Genomic DNA, 20,913 nt, shown 5'->3' on the forward strand with positions numbered 1-20,913 from the left:
TGAAGGTAATTAAACATTTTCTACTGGGGGCTGCAGAGTTCAAACCAGAGTGAGCTACTTTAGGTCACTGTAAGATCTTCGCTGTGGCAAAATTTCTCAGAAAAGCTAAATCGGACTTAATTTACAGTTTAACTTTTCCAAGAAAACAAAGGGAATAAAGAAGCAAGTTGATATTTTTAGTATTATTGTTGATGATAAAAATGTATTCCTAATTAAATAATATTATGTGTTTCTAGATCAGTGGAATGAAAAAGAAGGTCAGGTGACCAGAATACAAAGGGCAAATGGTGCCTTATCTGTGCCACTGTACATTTGCTCATGTGTATGGAAATACACACAGATATTTAAATACAAGAACGTTGTATACTGTTCAGTCTTACTGTTTGGTAGCAGGGGATGAGATATGAGGTTTCACACTTCCTTTCAACTTCCAGTCTGACTGCAACGATGGAGGAGGAAACCAGCTCTCCCAGGGGACTAGAAAGGGGTGAAGCATGTCACAGGCTGCTGTTTATAGCTGTGATGGATAAATAAGGGGCTTAGGGACATGTTTTTGTGGTGGACTTGGAAGTGCTGTATTAACGGTTGAGTTTGATCTTAAAAAGGTCTTTTCCAACCTAAATGATTCTACAGTTCTATGTCAGGTTAGAGAGACATTACCACTGTGGAATTAATTCATTGCCCTCCTTGTAAGGTAGGGCAAGGAATAACACTGGTAGGCCAGAATTATTCACATGCCAAAAAAACAGGGTTGTGCTCTGTTATAGATCTTTTGCAGAAAAAGTAACCACACAAATGTCAGGAAGAACATCTTACTCAGATCCTACTCCTCTCCTCTGGTCTCATTTGGGACTATCACCTTAATGTCCAAAAGCTGAGCATTTTTCTTCAACATGGACCTACAGAAGTCTTGCTTTTACCTTCCTTCTAGAGATTGTTGGCTGGAGACCCAAAAAGTTCCTCTTTATCCAACCTGTCTTTTGTCCTACAGTAGTGAAATCCTACCAGACTGGTCTGAAAACAGATGGGTTTCTGCAGAATATTGACGTTTTCAGCAGGAAATACATGTATATGTGGAGGAGGAAGGGATTCATACATTCCTGGGTAATACGGGGCAGATTGTATTTGCAATATAATGCTGGTAGTGGTAGCTGAGCTGTTCTGTACAAGAAAATATAGTCAAAATAGATGACGCAAGGGAAAGGTGAAAGAGGAGCTAAGAGATGTGACTATGGCTATAGAGTGGATTAGTGGCAGAGAACACCCTCATCCACTACACTAAAAAGGCTGTTCCTTCACCATATTTGAATTTTCCACTTCTCCCATGGCTGCACTGGATTGAATATGATATTTCTACAGGCCTCTATAGAAGAGTAAAGAGCTGAGATATTAAAAATAAATGGTGAGATGCTCAGGACAGTGATTTGGGGAGCACTTTGTCAAGGAAATCAGGCTAAAGTTGGAGATGAATGGCTCAAGCGACACCTTCTGGGCCAAAATCCATCCTAAGTCCGTGAGGTGAGACTTGAAAAAGAAGCCTGACCTCTTCCTCCTACACAAGAAGTGTGAGATAACATTCCCTATCAAGCTGTCTGTTCTCTGGATCAGCAGATTAGTTGGAATGATTAGAAGAAAAGAAAGGATATTTTCCACTCATTTATTTACAAATTGTACCTAATGAATTATTGATCAGGCGAGTAGACCTCTGCGCAGCCCTCTAGGAATCTGTCCTTTCCAAGTCACACTCGTGGCCCCCTGGCCCGGTAGGGCCAGTGGAGATGTTTCAGCCCTCACACTAATGGGGTATTTGGCTGCAGAGGCCACTGTTGTTTTTCTATTGCTTTCTCAGTGCAAAATGAATCTCATTAATTTAACTGAAAAGCAACAGAAATGGGGACAAAAAAAGCCAAAGCTATGCATCTGTATGAGATAAAATGTTATAACCACCACTCCAAATCAGAAAAATAATTTCCCTGTTGTTGAAGCAGGTGAAGGATAAACAAAAGATTCAAAGTCAAGAGATTTGAGCTCCTTTCTTGTCTCTGCCACTGAAACACTGAGCAGGTCACTGGCTGTATTAGCCAATGTAACTACCTGTCAGCAATAAGAGTGCACAACCTGTGCAGGTCTCATCCATGGCTCTCTTCACAGCCACTGGGGATGGAACCAAGAGCCACACCAGTCTGGAGTGTAATTTGTCCAACTAAACACTGGTATCTGCTCAAGGCCAATGTGAGTCATGCCCTAAAACTCACCATCTGTCCTTCTCACTTCTCCATTATCTGTGAAGGGAAATGAGAAATAGAAGCCTACACCGTATGGACCTAATCTACCTTGATCAAAAGAACACCACCACTGATTAATCTGTGTCCCAGTATTTCTTGTTCTTGTCTGTTTTGTCTCTGTGTGTATGAGTGTAAACCCTAGGCCTTATTGTCATATACATGCAGGTTAACACTTTTATCTGCACCCTTTTGTTTCAATACTTCTTTGAGAAAGAGATGAACTAAAAATACTGGTATCAGAATATGGACCCTGGATAATAATGTGGTCTTTGATTCCACTGTAGACAACACAGTGAGGCCCCAGTTTTCATGCTTGCCCCTTATCCTGCTCTCTCAGACAGTAACAGCTTGAGCTGTTCCATGCAAGACCTTTCACTAGCACAAGGCAACATCAAGGCACTGAATTTAATGGCAATACTTTAAATTATATGGTTGAATATCTGTTTCTAATCTAAACAGCAAACATTTATGCTTCATGTAACCTCAGCTTTATTTTTTTCAAGGGAAAATAATAACTTTTTATTTATTATTATTGGGTTTTTGCATAGCTGGCAAGAAGGTTAGAGTCAGTCTCTTTCTCTCTCCTCCTCTCTGAATACCAGCTGTTCTTCATGAGGGGATATATGAGCAGTTTTATACAGTTTTAATATCCACCAGAAATTACATCTCACTGCCTTTAGGGACTGAACCTTTAAAATTCAATTTCAAATAAATATAATTATAAAATAAGGCAGGGAAAAAAAGGGCAAGAGAGGGAAAGAGAGTATCAAAATTCAGTTCCTTGCTATAAGAGCTTCAGGGCACAGCCAGTGGGGCTGTGTTCTTTAGCAACAGTAAGAAAAATGGCCTGGGGCTCTGAGATTAGCATGTTGATGTTTTGGTCACCTCTCTCTCTCTATGAAGCCAGAGATGGCAAAATCCCATGCTGCAAAGAAGGAAGGGGAGCAGGAGATTTGCAGAGGAAGTTTTCATATCTTCCCCAAATCTGACATGGTTGGAGAAATATTGAAAGAGGAGAGAATGAAAACAAAACATGAAACAGCTGAAAGAAAGAAAGGAGAACTGCTGAAGTATCATCTCAGGTTCTTTCCCCAGAAAAGAGACCTATCTCCAAACAAAGTAGGGTCTCAGAGAACACAACTGTAATTCTGGCAGGAAAAAAAACAACCAAACCACAAGCACTAAAAAATCAACCATTCCAAGACCAACATTGTGGCTTGTTAATTTCCCTCAAAATATGACAGGGAGTAGATCAACTTGTTTTTAAAATGTAAGACTAGTGTAACTGTGTGGACATGTCAGTCCTCAGAGAAGCATTGAATTTTACTTGAATGTGCAGTGTTTCTAGCAAGGCATCATTTTTAACTGCAGCAGACTTCACATTAACATTAAATTAAGAAAGTCCTTTCTTACAGGTCTGGACAGACCTGACCTGATAGGTGTATCTTCTGCTTAGCGAAACTAAGGAAAACAAAACATATTTAGCATTTAGCAGCAGTGGTCTGCTATTTATTGCTAGTAATACATAACACAGTGCTGTAACAACTGTTGGGACCCCAGACAATGCTCATCCTGAGTATAACAGGCTGTGTTAGCAGGAGAATCAGATGCTCAGAAAGTGCAGGTAGGTGAGGGAGAGGTTGTAGAGTAGGGCTTTGTTCCCTTGTCTGGGAACAAACATACTGGAAAAGTCATTTGAAATCTGAGGATGGCCTGGTTGCAATTATGGCTCACCAGTTTGGTTGGAAATATCACTGGTTCTATTGGATTGCTGAACAAATTCATGTTCATTGGCAAAAATAAATATAAAGGAGTGGCTCAGAAAGAAGAGGAGGTACTTACATTTTCCACACTGGCAACAAATGCTCAAGGCACTCAGCAATTTGCAAGACAACTTTTGCATGTAGGTGCCTAATTCCATACCTGGCACCCCTCCCCTGTGTGCTCCCTCTGCCTCACTTCCTGGGAGGGATCTGCTCCGCCCCAAAGAGAACATTAACACTTCAGAAAAGATGCACATAGTGTAAGGCATATGGTCACAGGCTGTTTGGACCATGTGGGCTGGGCTCCAGGAGCTTATTTCTGATTTTCTGAACTAAATCTAAGAATATATGTCCTCTTGAAATCAAGGTAAAGAAGACATTATGGGAAGAAATTTCATTGACAATTCTCAAAGTTTATGCCAACCAAATGACATAGTTGTGAAAGACTGAGCATTCCTGAGGATTTCTGAGAACTCAAAAAGTACCTAAAAAGAGGGAAACAGGTTTAATAGTCACAAGTGGAATTAGTAAACCAGAAAATAAACTGAAAAGGCCAAACACTTCTTTGGGTCACAAATCTCACGAAGTTGCTCAGAGGCCCAGGTCTTGCCTGGAGCAGATTTTGTTACAAGTTCTGTTCTGGGACCCAGTGATCCCAGGAAACCTTTTTCCTTTTCTCTAGCAATTTTGTCAGTCGCTGCTGGGACTTCAGTGGAAATCCTTGGAAGTAGATTTCCTCTACAGCCTTTCCACATCACGCTCCGATGACCAACTTTGCTCAGTACAATCTGCCCAACCGCAGCAGGACACAGTCACAAATCAGTCGGCACTTAGGGAGCCCCTTCACTTTTATCTCACCTTGCTCTCCGTCTGCTCCCTTCCCAGGCCTTGTCCTTTCTTACACAACTTGTGTATCATCAGATAAGCAACTAAATATCATTTCAGAGAGCTGCCCCCTCTCACCATGCATCTGAATGAGCACCAGGTTTGCAGTTATTTGTTTAGCCACTGAGCTGAACAAATTAGATTAACACAACACATGCAGCGAGGGGAGGAGGACACGAGGAGGGGGGGCCCTTCTGACAGAGGCAGGAAAGATGCTGGGGAAGTGCTGTTGTCATGGCAATTAACCCTGTCTTGGCAACGGTGTCCTTCCTTCCCCCAGAAAATCTGCTAGGTGATTCCCCTTTCTTCTCCTTTCTGTGTGCTGCAGAACTGGGGCAGAGCTGCACAGGATCAAAGCTGTGCTTCAGAGCTCGGGAGGTTGTGACAGTTGCGGTTGTGTGAGGAGAGATGTGTGGGAGAAACTTCCCTCTGCTAAATTTGGTGACACACTGTTAACAAGACAATACAACAGCAGGGTTGGTTGCTGTTTTCTCTCCCTTTCTCTATTTTTTTACAGCCCAATGAGACCTTTCATTGTATTTCAAATGTGTTTCTTTTAAAGCTGTTGTGAAGATTCCCTCCTACTGCTTCCACTGCTCTTCCTCTTCTTTCACTGCAGCTGATAAGCATCTCACTCTATCGAGTCCTGTTTTATACACAGCATGGGGTTGTGGAAAAACAGCTTGCTCTTCCCCCTTTGAGATGGGCATCTCACAAGAAGTCCACTCTTACACAGACAACTAGTCACCCACATCTCTAATTTCAGGGAAACTTGGCATGTTCTTAACCCACGGAGCTGGAAAACAGGGCAAAAACTTTTCCAAGGCATACTCTCTGTTGGCGTAAATCAGTACAGCTCCTCTGAAGTCAAAAGGCTTACTGTCAAGAAGGACCAGATTAAAGTGTGGGTACATGAGAAAAGTTGTTATCTGTGTTTTATAGATGGCACAGAGTCAGAAAAGTGTGATTCACGTGGAATCACTGTCCTGGGAGCAGCCAGAAATCTCCTGCAATGTAAACCAGCAAGTCAAACACAGAACCTCTCTAGTATGAAGCAGCAGTGACCATCTTTAAAACATTGCTCTGGGTAGGCCAGAGACTAGTACATTTTCCAAGTGGAAATTACCAAAAAGACCATAGGGAAATTGGATTTGTCAAAAGATAACTTTGCCTGTGTTCTACAACTTTGACTTGGAGCTGCTATTTTTTTCAACTCTGCCCCTCTCATTGAAAGGTCTGGAAGCAGTGACCTCTCACTGTTGGAGACACAGCACTGAATTGTGATTTTCTATTTCTGAGATAAACTCCTCTGCAAAGGGGGGGAAAAGTGCACCCAGTGTATGAGAACATCTCAGTGATTCCTCGTCCACCACAGAAAAAAAAACAGGCAAGTGCTTAGGTAATTGGAAATGGGATGAATCTAATTGCAAGAAAAGCTTTACTAGATTAATCAATTTAATGTCACCTCTGATAATTCTTGAAGCAATTCCATGTAGATAATCAGGATGTATTGATAATCCAAACTAATCAAGAGGTGTGGAGTGATGGAAAAGCCTTTTTCTTCAGTGTACTATGGTTACAAAAAGACACATGTTAGACTAAAACAAGAATTTTTTTTTCCTTTTTTTTTTCTTTTTTTCCTTTTAATGAAATGTCTCTAGAAAATTTTAGTCTGACAGAAAAGAATTCAAATAACTTTGTTTATCTAAGCAAACTGGAACAGGCCTGTTCTTTTTCAGGATATTCGCAGATTCTCTAGTGTTTTCAAGTGGTCTTCAAACTGAAACAGGGAACTGCAGCCACCAGGAATTAACCAGGTTACTGGCACCAATAACGTTCACAGCAAGAATTCTCTGTTTCTCAGTGGAAACTTGCAGGAAGGGCTAGTGGGGGTGGAGGCAGAAGGCTGAGTTTAGTTAGATAAAACTCGTGAGATTTATCAGTTGGAAAGCATTGAATCTACCTCTGTATGAGGTAGCAGTGGCCAAAACTAAGCTCTGGAGTCAGTAAAAAGACCAGTCTTGGAGGAATCTATGAGCTTTTGGACACTGTGACCGAGCAAGTTATGGTTCATACCAGGTTTAGAAGGGATATCGCATGTATGAGCAGCGGCAGAAAAAGCAGGGTGAAGGCAACCATTTCTCAGTGCTCTCCCTGCTGCAGGTGTAAAGGAGAGTGTTAGTGGAATGCCAGAGAATACAAAGCCAAGAGTTAACTAGTTTGTTTGCTGCTTGCAGTCTGAATGGTCCTTAGAGGCACTGCTATCTAAAGGGGCTTCCAGCTCCTAAATGCCACTGCAGAGGGAGGTTCCTGAACCACTATGTTTACATATAGAAAATTATAATTCCTCCTGCCCAGAAAGGTGCTTCGTGGCTTCTGCTGTGGCCAGAGAAGAGAGCTGACAATAAGAGGAGAGATGCTTATTATAGGGCTGACATCTCACTGCTTTTAACATTTAACAGCTGAGATCACTTTGCAGGTTCCTCAGGGCAGCGGGAAACAGAGTTGATGTGGACCTTTTGGTGATGGATTTTTTTATTTAAAAATGATTCTGATTTTTTAACGTGCTTTTCTACTGTCCCATCTCAACATTCAAAGAAACTAATTTCCTAAAATGTGAAAAAAAAACGATGATAAATATACTGGATTTCCCAAGGTGTAATTCCTCTTAGCCAAATTCAGCAGAAATCCCTGCACTTTTCTATAACCCTGTAGGCTGCCATAATATGCTGTAGTATAGCAGGAGAGAGAATGTAACTGGTGTTTAAGGCAGGCATCTGGAGAGCCAGACTCCTAGGTTTTGTCTCTGCTTCCATCAACAAGATGGCAGCATCACTTTCATTAAATCTCTTAGGACAGAACTTTCAAAACCAGAGTATTTAAGCTCAGACACCTCCATAGGTCTTCTGAGGTCTGCAATCATCAAACCTAAGGCCTTTGGGTGGCCTTTGAGCGTCAAACCATGAATAAAAGCATTTATGCCATGCCTCTAATATGATTTCTAGGCAGCTCTGTCATTCCTAATTCTAAAGAGAGGTTAAAAGTATGAACCCCCAAAAGACTGCTCCTGGGAGCTGAGAGAGTTGCAAGGGGCTCTGGAGGAAGTGCCAAGAGTTCTGAGAAGTCAACCTCCCACCCCTCCTTTGCACTTTCTGGAAGTAAAATTCTCTCCTGCAGAGAGAACGTCCAAAACAAAGTTTTTACAGCCCTTAATTTGTGCTGGATTCTCCTCAGCAAATGCTATTCCAGATGCCAAAGGCCAGCTGCAAACTCCAGAGCAAGAGCTAAAATCAATTTGCAGACAAAATAAAAATGCCTGGATATCTGTCCCTGGCTCCTTTGCTTCCCAGCAAAGCCATGAAATGAGCTACTGCCTTTGGTTACATGGTTAATTTCAGAAATGAAAAGACCACTAGCAATAAGGGCATCTCTGGCTACATATTGTGGAGCTCGAGAAAGAAGATGCCAGTAGCCTTTGCAATCCAAGGTGCCATATACCCTCTTGGAAGCAATTTCCTTCCAGTTTTTAGAGAAAATATAATAGGGCTACTTCTGTGGAAGAAATTCAATTTTAAAACATATATTCAGGTGACTGAAGAAGGGCTTAGATAAACTAGAGTGAATATTGCTGAGGGGCAAAGGAAAGGGACAGAGATTATAAAAACAATGTCAAAATCAGAGGCATCCAGAGAAGGATCTGCAAGATGAAAATATTTCCCATTATGACATAAATAAAACTGCACTTCTTTGTATCTTGAAGATGGGCATTTTATTTTCCTCTCTCCCTCTCAGATTTAAAACAAAAAAAAAAAAAGGAAAACTTTGCTTTCACAGTTGACTAGAACAGTCGAAATCCTCTGACTGTGCTAAATCCGAGGCATCCAGAGAAGGATCTGCAAGATGAAAATATTTCCCATTATGACATAAATAAAACTGCACTTCTTTGTATCTTGAAGATGGGCATTTTATNAAAAAAAAAAAAAAGGAAACTTTGCTTTCACAGTTGACTAGAACAGTCGAAATCCTCTGACTGTGCTAAATCCAACAAGAGCAAAGCCTGATCACCAGTGCAACATCTGCCATTAGACAGAGGCTTCTCAGAGACCTCGAACACCAGGAGCCTGCTCTCCTGCTAAGTGAACTGTTACTTTTCATGTTCACTGTTCCTGCCGTTCCTCTGTCGTTTTAGGCTGAGGAGGACTGGTCTTATACACTTTAAGGAAGAAGGTGAAAATTTGGGGGATATTTTGTTGTATGTATTGGTTTGTGGTTTTTTAGGTGTGGGTTTTTCTTTTTGTTTGGGTTTTTGTTTGGTTTTTGTTTTTGTTTTTGTTTTTAATATTGATAAACTAGAGATATGCCTGGCATCCAGGCATCTAATATTCCTCCAAGGTGAGTTCATCCTTGTGCTGAGCACCAGCAGAAGGCTGGTATGTTGACGACATTCCCCATCAATTAGTTGATGAGCAGGACATGGCAGGACAGCGATGGGTCTCTGCACCAAGCCTGTATGTACCCACACTGCTGATTAGGCAGGAACAGTAACACCCCCCATGTCTAAAAAGTGACTGCGGTCCAATGCCATTATTTTCCTCTAACAATAAATAAACTTAAATAAATAATAAACAATAAATAAATTTAAAGGGTGCTTTTCCCTACATGGTAGCCTAGATCTTGTCTTGGTACTGCCTTTTCAGGACTGTTCCTTGATGTCCCTGCAGGAAGTTAGACATCAGTTGGTACTTTGTACCCCAACAGGACATCTTTGGAGACTTGAAATTCTACCTACCCTTCGTAGATACAAAACAAAACATGAGAACCTGCCTGAGTTGCTGTATGGAGTTACGCTGTCAAAATAAACCTTGCTCTTTAGTGTACTAAAATCCAAACACATCTGTACCGAAACATCCCCTTATTTTACAAACAGAATCCAAGAACAAATATAAAGGAGGAAGTGTGACATAAGGGGACCAGATCTCCCAAATCTCAGGTTAGCACCTTAAGTGCAAAACAATTTAACCCTCAAGGGTGTTTTGGCATTTTCATAGAGAAAACTTGATTTGGAAGAGTAAATGCCTAAATTAAGTCAGCTATGATTCCAACACATGGCACAACAGAGACAAAAGCTAACCCAGATATGTCCTCCATCAGTAGAAGGAATGTCAATTCATGTGAAGAAACACACACAAAAAAAAATTATATATCTCACCATAGTCTCAGTCATTCATAGTAAATCTGGATATACAGAGCTGTAGACTGGATGGATCCTCTATTATGACTGCTTCTTGGACTGGCAGAGGAAGTACTGCAATTCCTTAAAGGCTAGGCACTCCACTGTATTTAAAATGCTCATGTTAGCTCAAATTCTGAAATTAATAACACTGCATATTTTTGGCTGAAGTTAAATTGATCCATAATGATTTGTGCCTCTCTCCTGCCTAGTAACTTTTCATTAGAGAAACAGATGTATTAATAATGCTTTGGTTTGTCTTTAGCTTCTCCTAACCAACCACACTAAAGGTCTTTGTGCTGGTGGATGGCAATGGCTAAGAAAATTATTTCTTTCTGTTGCATGTGGAAACCTTTTAGCTAAAAAAGACTTAGTTACTATCACACCAGGCTTCCTTGCACTCATAGTTCCCTCTGCATAATTCGTTAACTACTGTTTTTTCTTACAGGGAGTCTGTGACTGTGTAGCTCATATTGGGCTATCTTTCCTTTTCCCCACCGAAATAGCAAGCAGTTGCCCCCAGCCCTAAGCTGTCTATGTTGGCAGCATCATAGAAAAAAGAAACTTATATGTGAATGGAATAGCTTAAAATCTTGCATGCAAAAGATGTTGCTCCAATCCCTATGACCATCAGATGCCTGTTCAGAAATGGGATCAGAAAGTGCAGTGGTTTGCCAAAAGACTAGAAACTCCAGGGTCCTAAAGGACTGGTAAAGCTGGGCTGTGGTTTGCTCTGACATCTGAAGAGTTTCACATAGTTATGGATCATGCTCTGCACTGACCATCTTTAGCATGACCATCTTTAGGATGGTCAGTCCCATTCGTGCTGCACCAACACTTGACCAGGTGTCTCACCCATTGTACCTCAACTATTCACTTCAAAATGAAGTTTTTCAAGTCTTCCCTGTTGAATTTGAAAGCTCTTTAGGGCAGCGCTCACCTCCTCCTAGATGTTTGAATAGTGCCTACGGTACTGGGGCTCTGATTATTGGTGTGTTGTCTCCAAACCACCCCTATTACAATTGTGAATCAAGATCTTGTCAAAAACATACACCTATAATCAAAACAAACCAAAATAAGTACTCCTTTTGGGGATGATTTTTACCATATTATGAAATGGTGAACAAAGAAAATAAAATCCCATGCTGACAGTTCTGAAGTGTTTTGAAGGAAAACACAAAGGGCGGGGAAAGGAAATGCACCCCTTGTCTCTTGCATTATTAGTTTCTGGGGATATTTCTCCTTTCCTTCTTTTCTTCTGGAAAGGTGGGAGTGGCAAGAGAGAGTGAGAGAGGCGAGGGGGGGGAACTTATTATAAAGTGAGAGTTTAACCCCATCAGGACCTCTTTATAATGCTTGCACAGCAAACTCTGTGTTGGCAGCAATAAAAATAAAGAAAGTCGTTGTGCCTCTGTTAAAATGACACGTCATGTTTTAAAAGTGTATCAGGTATTTTCATTGAAAAATTGTATTTCAGCAAAAGAAAAGCACAAGACACCTCAGCAATGTTTGCAACACTTCCATCTCAAACAGTTTCCTTTTTCTTTTTTTTTTTTAAAGAAAATAGAACTGGTAAAAAGTTACCTTGTGGTAGTTTTTCAATCCTTCCAAGCAATGTTAGTAATGATTTTTTTTTAAATTTTTCCTCATCGCCACTTTTTGAACAAGTCCCCCCATTCTGTTCCTGAGGTGAGAGTAAAGGCATTGCCTTTGACGGAATGATTCTGGATTGGGACCAGTATTTGCAAGGCTTGAATGCTATTCAATAAATTTTCAAGAGTTTTAAATTTCAGGACAACATCTCACCTTGACTAACATTTCTGAGATTTTTTTTCACTCTTCTCTACTCCCCCCTCTCTTTCGCTTTAATACAGTTAATATCTTCCTGGGTTTTGCTACAATAAACTCTCTAGATTGGTATTATTAATAAAACCCTACCATCCTCCCCCTCGTTCAATTAATCTATGCATCCTTTTTTTGTGTGAAGGTGTCTGATGTCAACTTTGATGATTTAAAGGCCATAAAAAATAAAAATAAAATAATAAAATCACCCAATAAGCTCTTAAAAAATAAGAGGGGGTGAGGAGAAGGAGGCCCTGTGGTACAAAACTATAAAAGGTTAGATTAGACTTTAGCAGAAAAGTCTCTGTGATAATTACTGTTATCTGCTGATCCATAAACTCTTCACACAAACTGCAACAGTAAACCAAAAAACTGACACTTTAATAGCAATGTGCTTTGTAGCGCGGGGACATCTCTCCTCCTCCTTCCCACATCTCTGTGCCTCCCAATGCTTCATTTCCTCACAGCCCTCTGACAGGCGGAGCTGACAACCCGGATTCCCAGCAAGCAGTGAGCAGCTAGAGGTCGGCACTAATTATTGCTAAACTTTTGCAGACTCACAGCATGATCTAGTTGGGAAAGGAGGAGGAGGAGGACAGGGTGAGACAGACCATCATTCTGGTAGTTTGGGATATTTTTTTTTTTTTTGGAAGGGAGAAGGAAATAAGAGGATACTAAGAAATCCCGGGGGAAAAGACCTGAGTGTGTCCAAAATACAAGTCCCAACAAGGTCCACCATTCCCTGCTGTCCCTCAGCTGGCATTAAGTGTCCCAGCCCCACTCACTGGAGCAGGTTTTCATCACCAGATGTGCTCCAGTCCCCAGCATCTGTGGTGCAGCACTTTCATGGTTCGCAGCAGGAAGAGGTCTATCCACCACACAGATGGAGAGGGAGAGATCCAGAAGCATCAGGAAATCTTTCTGGACTTGGCTTCGGTGACACCAAATAAAGAGCAGATTTATCAATGCCAACTTAAGGATTCAGCTCTGGACAGGAAAATTGAATGCTCTGTTTCTCATGTTTGAAAATCGTTTTATGAGTGGCAACTTTGTGCTGTTCCTGTAGCTTCACACAACGTCAGCCCCTCACAGATACCAAGATGGGAATCAGATAAAGTGAAGAAACATTATAGCTAAGAAAGGGCAAACTTTAAAGAGAGAACTGGAGTCAGTGAATTGCCCTACACATAGACATGAAAAAGGTACTCTGAAGGTAATGATTCTATAAAACAATTAAGAGGAAATTGCAAATTTGAATTATAATGAAAGACGTCAGCTAACATAAATCACTGAAAGTAAAAGACCTCCACTTCCTTCCACTGGCTCCATCTTTGTCTCATTTCTCCACTCGTTAGAATTTAACAGGAAACTATCAGCCATCTCTAAATATTTTGAGCCACATCATAAAATTCAAAAGAGATTCACATCGAGTTTCTCATGTTGTATAAGAATAGTGAAAACTCCTCCTGAAAGGATTTTAATTTCTATTTTATAACATGAGATTTATTGACTCATTTTCTATAGAAAACTTAAAATTTGATAACATCCTACTCAGTTCAAGGGGAATACATTCTCAACAACAACTTCTGCAACACTTTTATTTAAAATAATGTTGTATGACCCAAAAAAACCTAACCGACCAGTAAATTTGCAAGCCGATAACAACTGGGACAAAAACAGCTCAAGAACTTGGAACAAGAGGTGAATATAAAATTGGTCTAACAAAATGAATTAAAAATCGTAACAAATAATTTTTCCCCATTTCTACCAGATTCAGAGACTCTAGGAATACAAGGAGACACTGTGAGGTTTAGTCTGACCTCATATACAAAGTCTTCTCTTAGTCTTACACAACAGTTTCTGCATCATGTCCCTCTATTTTGTCTAGCATACAGCACATTTTAAAATACGGTCCAATTTTCACGTGAACGTCCTCTACTGATGGAAGACCCATCATGTTCCAAGATAGACTGCCCAGCAGCATCCCCTTTTGCTTATTCTTTCATGTCCTTTTCACCTGTTTTTTCTGCTTAATCACAACCTGCAGCTCCAGGATCACGTTACATAAACTGAGTGTGCTCCTAAATCTATATATTTTTTAATGAAGTAGTGATATTCAGGCAAACAAACAAGTATTCTCAAAATCTGAAGAAACAGGTGCCTGGAAACAGATTCCTGAGATCAGAAAGCACAATCCTCATTCTTCCAAGAAGACATTATCCTGATCAGCAGTCTTTCTGTGAAAATCCTGCATAAAATATATATGCATATATAACCAGTTTGAGAGAGAGTCTCAGTATACTAAAAGGAGAATGAATATGAAGCAGACAAAAGATTTTTATTTATTTTTTAACTACACTGCATAATTACCCTGTGCAACAAATTGCCACAAGGTTCCACGAAAGTCAAGACCTTACCATAATTCCAAATAGAATTAGACATTTATATGCATAATGAGAACATCCACAGTTGCACTGTCTTGAATAAGAAATGCTAGGGAAATAACCCTCTTGCTTCTAGGTATAAGTCAACCACATGGGAACAAAGTTGAGAAGAAACTCAGTTTATTCTGCACTTACCCCTTATGTGGATTTTAGTGCTTGTCCTGTAACACCCAAAGCAGAGGTAGAAACAGACACTTGGTTCAATCAAGCACTTCTAACAAGATTCAGTTACAGAAGAATAATTTTGCAGTAACTGGTGAACACAGAAGGTACCCTCCTCCCTTGGATTAATCTTTTTTGCTTACATAGCTATCTTGAGTATAACAGATATCCATACTGTCTAGAGATATAGGAGAGATGTGCACACATCTATAGGATTGAATTGAATATGATCTTAGAAAAAATCTTTAGGAGGTATCGAAACAATCACAGCTATCTATCCATGAGATCAAAATGTTATCAAATGGATTATATGCCCTCTCAGAGTTGTTTCTATAAAATCCTGACGATTTCACTCCTATTGAGTCTTGTAGGACTTTGCCATAAGAAACGATACGTCAAGAGTACTGTGGAATTGGTCTCATTACACCTGTGGTAGGCAAAGGGTATGTTTTCATCAATGGCTGATAATTCAATTAAAAGACTATTCTGAAAAATTAAAGCATGCATAGATTTGAAGACTGCAATATGCTGACAATCATCTAAGACTTGGCACTGAGCTTCCTTGCTGATTCAATCACCTTCTGGGCTTATGAGCCCACTTCAGCTTCTGTTAATGAGATGAACCCTCCACTACAATCAAGGAAGATTTATGTTTTAGTCAGAGAGATTCTGGGTTACATACCAGTAGACTACAGGACTACTGACAAATACGTGTCCTTTGTAAGGGACAACAGCCCACATCTATCCCATTGCCCTACGTGTTTCTCTCTGCTATATTGGGCAGAGAGCTCAGGCGGAAGACTCTCCAGCAGTGCCTTTTCTAGCCATTCTGAATGTCATGCTAGTCTGGCATATATTCCTGCCTTTTCTTCTTCCTCTTCAGTCTTCTAAAGTTTGTGTGGATTTAGGTTGGGTAGGTGTCTTCCTTAAGCTCAGTTCACATCATAAACAAGCGAACTATGATAGACAAAGTGAGAGAAAACAAGACAGAGCAATTTGCCATTTGACCAGTTCAGTTTTGTGCAGACCCCAAGACTGCATTTAAAAATTCTCATTATCAGTATGCTGCATGATTGTTTCTAAACTGTGAGGCTGTAACAAAACCAACCTTTAAAATCACCCTCCCTAGCCCAGCTGGTACCCTGCAATGCACACAAGCCCTGAAAGCAGCAGTCAAATCTATCTTTGCCCTTGCTGTGAGCTTTCCATCACGCTAAAGTCTCATTAGTCCAGACTGAGACACACACAAGAGCACCCAGCAACCAGCAGATCCTGCTCAGAGATGAAGCAAAACAACATTGGCGGGGGGGCTGGTGTGCGGGTGGGAAGAGCGAGGGGTTAAAAATATCTCAGAACCTCAGTCTCTCTCCCGGGCAACTTTCAATCCCATTTATTTATTTATTAATTAAAATCATTTAAGACACAGAAACAATCTCTGGAGACATAGAGTCTCATTTAGACTTTTTGTTTAGGTTTGTTTTTTTTCCAGTTGGTTTTCTTTTTTTTTTTTTTTCCTTCCTCCCTGTTTGGAGCATCCTGGAATGATCTCTGTGTGCCTCCTGAGGGAAGGCATGGCACTAGCAAACCCAGAGGCAATTTCCAGGCTCTTGTTAGGCTAAGAAAGACCCACAAGAGAGAGCCTGTTTTTTCCAACTTTTCTGTCTGACCACAGCCTATGAAATAAACCCCGAAGTTCTGGCTCCACTGAAGTCAATGGCAAAATAGCTACATCTTCCCTGCAAAAAAAATTATAGTCAGGGCCCCTCAACTTTGAAGATGGCCTCAGAGGCAAAAGATAAACTTTGTCCACTTTCTGCTGCCCCTTGGAAAACAATCTTGAGGCAAAACAGTATTAGGGGAGTGGAACTAGGTCTTGTCTGAGATATAAAATAGAAAATATAACACCCAAGTTCAAAATGCAGCATGACTTCTTGAGATAGAGTTGGCCCAGCAGCCACTGACAGCAGAAACAGAAGAGCCAATAAAAAGCCAAATACCCAAGAAGTAGTGCAGTAAATGGCTTCATACATTTAGTTTGCAGCTTCCTAATTCAAAGCTATGACCCTTCTCCATGCCAGCAAATGAGGCAGGAAAACACTGAAAGAATAGCTCTTGATTTGGATGCTACAGTCACCCATCTCAAAACTGCATCTAGATCTGACTCAAGTTACCAGCAAGTCTCCGAGTGCCTTTGCTTAGGGAAAGCATGAAGCCTGGAAATGCTGGAGAAGGGACTATTTCAGTGCAATAGTCCTCACCCTGAGATTGGGTGGGGGCAGGAGAGGAGGAGTGTGCCAAACCCACTCCTGATATGTGCTTAAGAGGACACTGAGGCATGGAAATACATGCAGGTATTGGCCTGAAATCACTGAGAAACAAGAAACACCACCAGGAACAGAACCCCGCTCTCTCCAAATCTTTGTTTAGTGCCAGGACTCCAACACCTTTACCTTCTTTCAGCAAAGACACGTCTTTATCCCTTTCTGAAAACTACTTTTTTCTGGTTTAGCTCCATTCAGCTACGACGAGTCCTTTTCCAGCCACAGAGATCACTACATGTCTCTACAAAAAGCTCTGCATTGTCACAACGCTCTATAAAGTCCTTCTTCTGCCTACATCTCATTCTTGTTTTTTTTCCTTTCTCTTCTTTTTCCTTTTTTTTTTTCCTCCACAGCCCCTCACATTATTCATCATAATCATAAAACATTCATTTGCGCTTCTGACCAATTGGAAGACCCTCACGGGAGGCCATAAAGGGGGGGTGTCAGGGTTATAATGAATGTAAATGCCAGGTGTTTAAGCTGGATAATGTGCAATTTGCAACTCAAGCAATCTGCACAATAAGCAAACCTAACGTTATGGTACCTGATAGGGGCACGATGGCCATTCTGAGAGAATGAAACATTTTACGACCTCTATGTTGCCCTGATCTCATGATCTAATAATAGTCCAGACAAAATTAGTTCCTGCTATAATGTCTTCGAATGTTTGGGGGGGAGGTGGATGGGGAGGAGGGATTGCAAGGAGTTGGAGAGGGGGATGAAAATTATATCAGGTGGCTGAGCTGAAGTTTCAGAGGATCAAAGGGAATTGCGAGCTGGATGTGCTATTTAAGACAATAACCTTCTGCTGAAAGTGAGGAGGTCAAAGACAGGTCTTTCATAACTATCTCGCACACACACATAAGCGTGTACACAGAGCTGTTCCCCGGGATTTGTCTGCTGATGAATTAAAAATAGGTTGATCCTTGTGAAAGGACTGACGCTCTGGCAGTGCAGAGCCGGACAGCCCGATTCCCCAATGTCTAATGGAGCGTCATCGTTCAGAAATTAGCTAATCTCGGGCTGGAAATAACTGTGAAGAGGAGTTATTCCCATCTTGCTCCCCTGATCCCAAAAGCGAGTTTCATTTTCTTTCTTTCCTGCACGACTGGGTCTGGCTCGGCAAGGGAAGGGGAAGGCAGGTCTGCATTCAATCCTCTCACCCTATCAAAGAAACAAGTGTAGTTGCTGCTCTGCTCTGGTGGAAGGGACACCCTGAGGAAAGCTTCTGCAGTCTGCCCAGTGCTCTTTAAAATGCTGTTCAGATTGTGAGGAACATTGGAAGGAAAGAGAATAGGAAAAAATATGTTCCCAACAGATCACTGAAAGCCTCAGAAAGTGCAGTTCCCTTTGGGGAATTCAGTCAGGTTTGTTGCTCTAACCCACGTGACATAAACACTTTCCTCTCACGGTACAGCAACTTCAGACAGTGCTCATTGCACCTCCACGGGGCAGGAGGGGAGTGCAGAGGCTAACCTGCTGTCTAGGGAAAGCTGTGGAAACTGCAGACCTGGATGAACACCACCAAATAATCCTGCTCATCCTTCCCTATCTCCACTTCTTGGCTTCTCTTTTTCCACCTCAGCACTGCCTGTTGCTCCTTTGGGTGAGCCTCAGGACATGCACATACCTTCTGGCATCCTGGTGCTCAGCCACAACCACTTTACTCCATCTGACCTCAGCAGCCTGGCCTTTGGATATCACCATTTGTCTCCAGTCTGTACTGGAAATGCTAATTCATAAAGGCATCAAAAATATATCAGAAACGGTAACTTTCTTTTTTTGCCTCTAAAGTAATGTCAACACTCATCACTGTCCACCAAGCTGGATGCACTCCAAGAGTCCATATCTCTTTAAATTTCATTTCATAATATGACTTTTATTTATTTATTTTTAAATTAGAATCCAGAAGAGAAACATTAAAGCCTGTTGCTTTTGTTTTCTCTTTTCCCTAAACACTTTATGATGGATTCTTCCTCTATGTCACTTATGTTTACTATTAAGTAGAAATGTGTGTGCGTGGCAGGTAGATAGATATCCCACCTGTCTGACAGAGCTAGATAGCTGCGTTTGATTCTGATGTTGCAAAGCTCAGCTCACCACTGCCACTCTTCTGCTCTCATGAGCTTTCTGGTTTGTTTGTCAGAGACCTCACTTTCAGGTCATTTCTATTGGACTAATCTAATTTTGAAGTTACAAGGTTTTGCACCAACCCTCATTAACATTTTTAGAGTTTTAGGAGAGAAATGATGATAATTTAGCCACAAACTCTCCCTGAGATGTTCCCATCAGAAATTTCACGCATACATGAATACAATAATTGCCAAACAAGCTGTGATCAAATTTGGCTTGGTGTAGGTTTTTTCACTCCCCCAAACCTCTGTGAAATCAAAGGAAGAAGCCAAATGTAAGGAAGGATTTTCCATGGGTTAATACGTTTACCAGCATTACACTACATTTTGTACCCAATGCCAGAGTTTCCTCACCCATTTTTTCTTACTGTATTTTGCTAAACAGCGGATCAAGGCTCCCTTCCTTGCAACTTTCCTGTCCATCTGAAGTCTATAGATTTATATCTGAACACTGTTTCCTAGATTATATATCAAGGTCTACAACCTGGCACACCTTCCTTCCATTCCCAACTCAGCTTCCTGCAGGCTGTTCCCCTGGAATTTACCCACCCTTGAGCACACAGATCTCTTGAATCCTGGAAAAGTCAGCCACGTGCCATTGCACTCTGACTTCTACTCTAGATGTAGAATACAGAAGATGAGTCTTCAGCCATTTCTTGGTTATAAACTGACCCATGATAAGGTCCCTCAACCTCAGGCTGTCCTAATCCTCAGATCTTTCCCACCTGAAACCTCTGTCCCAGAAACTACTCAATGCTGCACCTGGTCTCTATTAATTTCAGGTGACCTGCAAATAATAACATATACTTGCACCCAGGCATTTCTCTACTGTTCCAAAGGAAAAAAATCCTGGGAGAGGCAGAATAACTAAAATGATTCATCATAAGGATTTTAAATTTGAAAGGGATGTCGATTCTGTGCAACACGGGATACAGGAAAAAGTGGAGCTACTTGTCCTTCTTCAAGCTCCATCTCAACCTTTCACGATGGATTCTCCTTCCCAGACCAGCATCAGGTATTTAACAAATGCTGCCAAAGGGATTTAGGCACTAAATAGCAGAACCTGGCAAAGCTGAACAACTCCTTTCTTGTTGACCTGTGTTTCAACAACATAGCCCTAAGCGACTGACATTTTACCAGAACAGGGATGAAAGATAGCTTGCCTGATTTTCTGTTATAATTTCCTGGTTTGGCTTTTTAATTGCATGTGTGTGGGGAAAAATATATCAGATCTTGGCAGGGAAAAAATGCCCCTTCAGAACCTGAATTCTGCAGATTTTATTTTCTGGAGCAGATGATGGTCTTTGTTTATAAGAAAAATTAGGCCAAATCTAACATTTTCACAGATGGAGGAGCCTGAATTATTTATCAGAGGTTCATGATTTTTCTCTTCCTTTTTTTTTTTTTCCTAACTGGTAAATAATCAAGTCCAAAAAGACTGATATTTATTTCAAGACTGGGATCAGCTCCACACCAGCAAAGCTAAAACAATTTCTCTCCATTTTACTCCCTTCCTTTTTCTCTCCCTCACTTCATTTGGAGATATTCCACTTGTATAAATAATTAAAGATTCATTGGCCAAGAAAGAAGGAGGAGAAGAAAAAGAGACATTGACTTTTTGGTATTGCAGTTGAAACATAGAAAGAAAAAAGTTTCATACAATGGAGAACAAACAAAATGGAATAATTTAGCTGGTTCCAGCTGTTTCAATTGAGGACACAAGGAACACTGAAGTAGAGACTGATGAGATAATATGTTCCCATGGAAACTTTCATCCTAATGCCTAATCATTGAAAGGTTGGTTTAATTCATGCTTTTGAAAGCTTCGCATTACTCTGTCTTAATATAT

The 20,913-nt window shown here is 40.9% G+C and overlaps 1 protein-coding gene across 12 annotated transcripts in view; it reads right to left on the minus strand.

Moving 5' to 3' along the window:
- The window catches only part of CELF4 (CUGBP, Elav-like family member 4), a 703,503-nt gene that overhangs the window by 493,377 nt on the left and 189,213 nt on the right, over positions 1 to 20,913 (minus strand). The window lies entirely within an intron of this gene.

Source organism: Lepidothrix coronata, unplaced genomic scaffold, assembly GCF_001604755.1.
Source record: "Lepidothrix coronata isolate B3197 unplaced genomic scaffold, Lepidothrix_coronata-1.0 Scaffold72, whole genome shotgun sequence".
Taxonomy (NCBI): domain Eukaryota; kingdom Metazoa; phylum Chordata; class Aves; order Passeriformes; family Pipridae; genus Lepidothrix; species Lepidothrix coronata.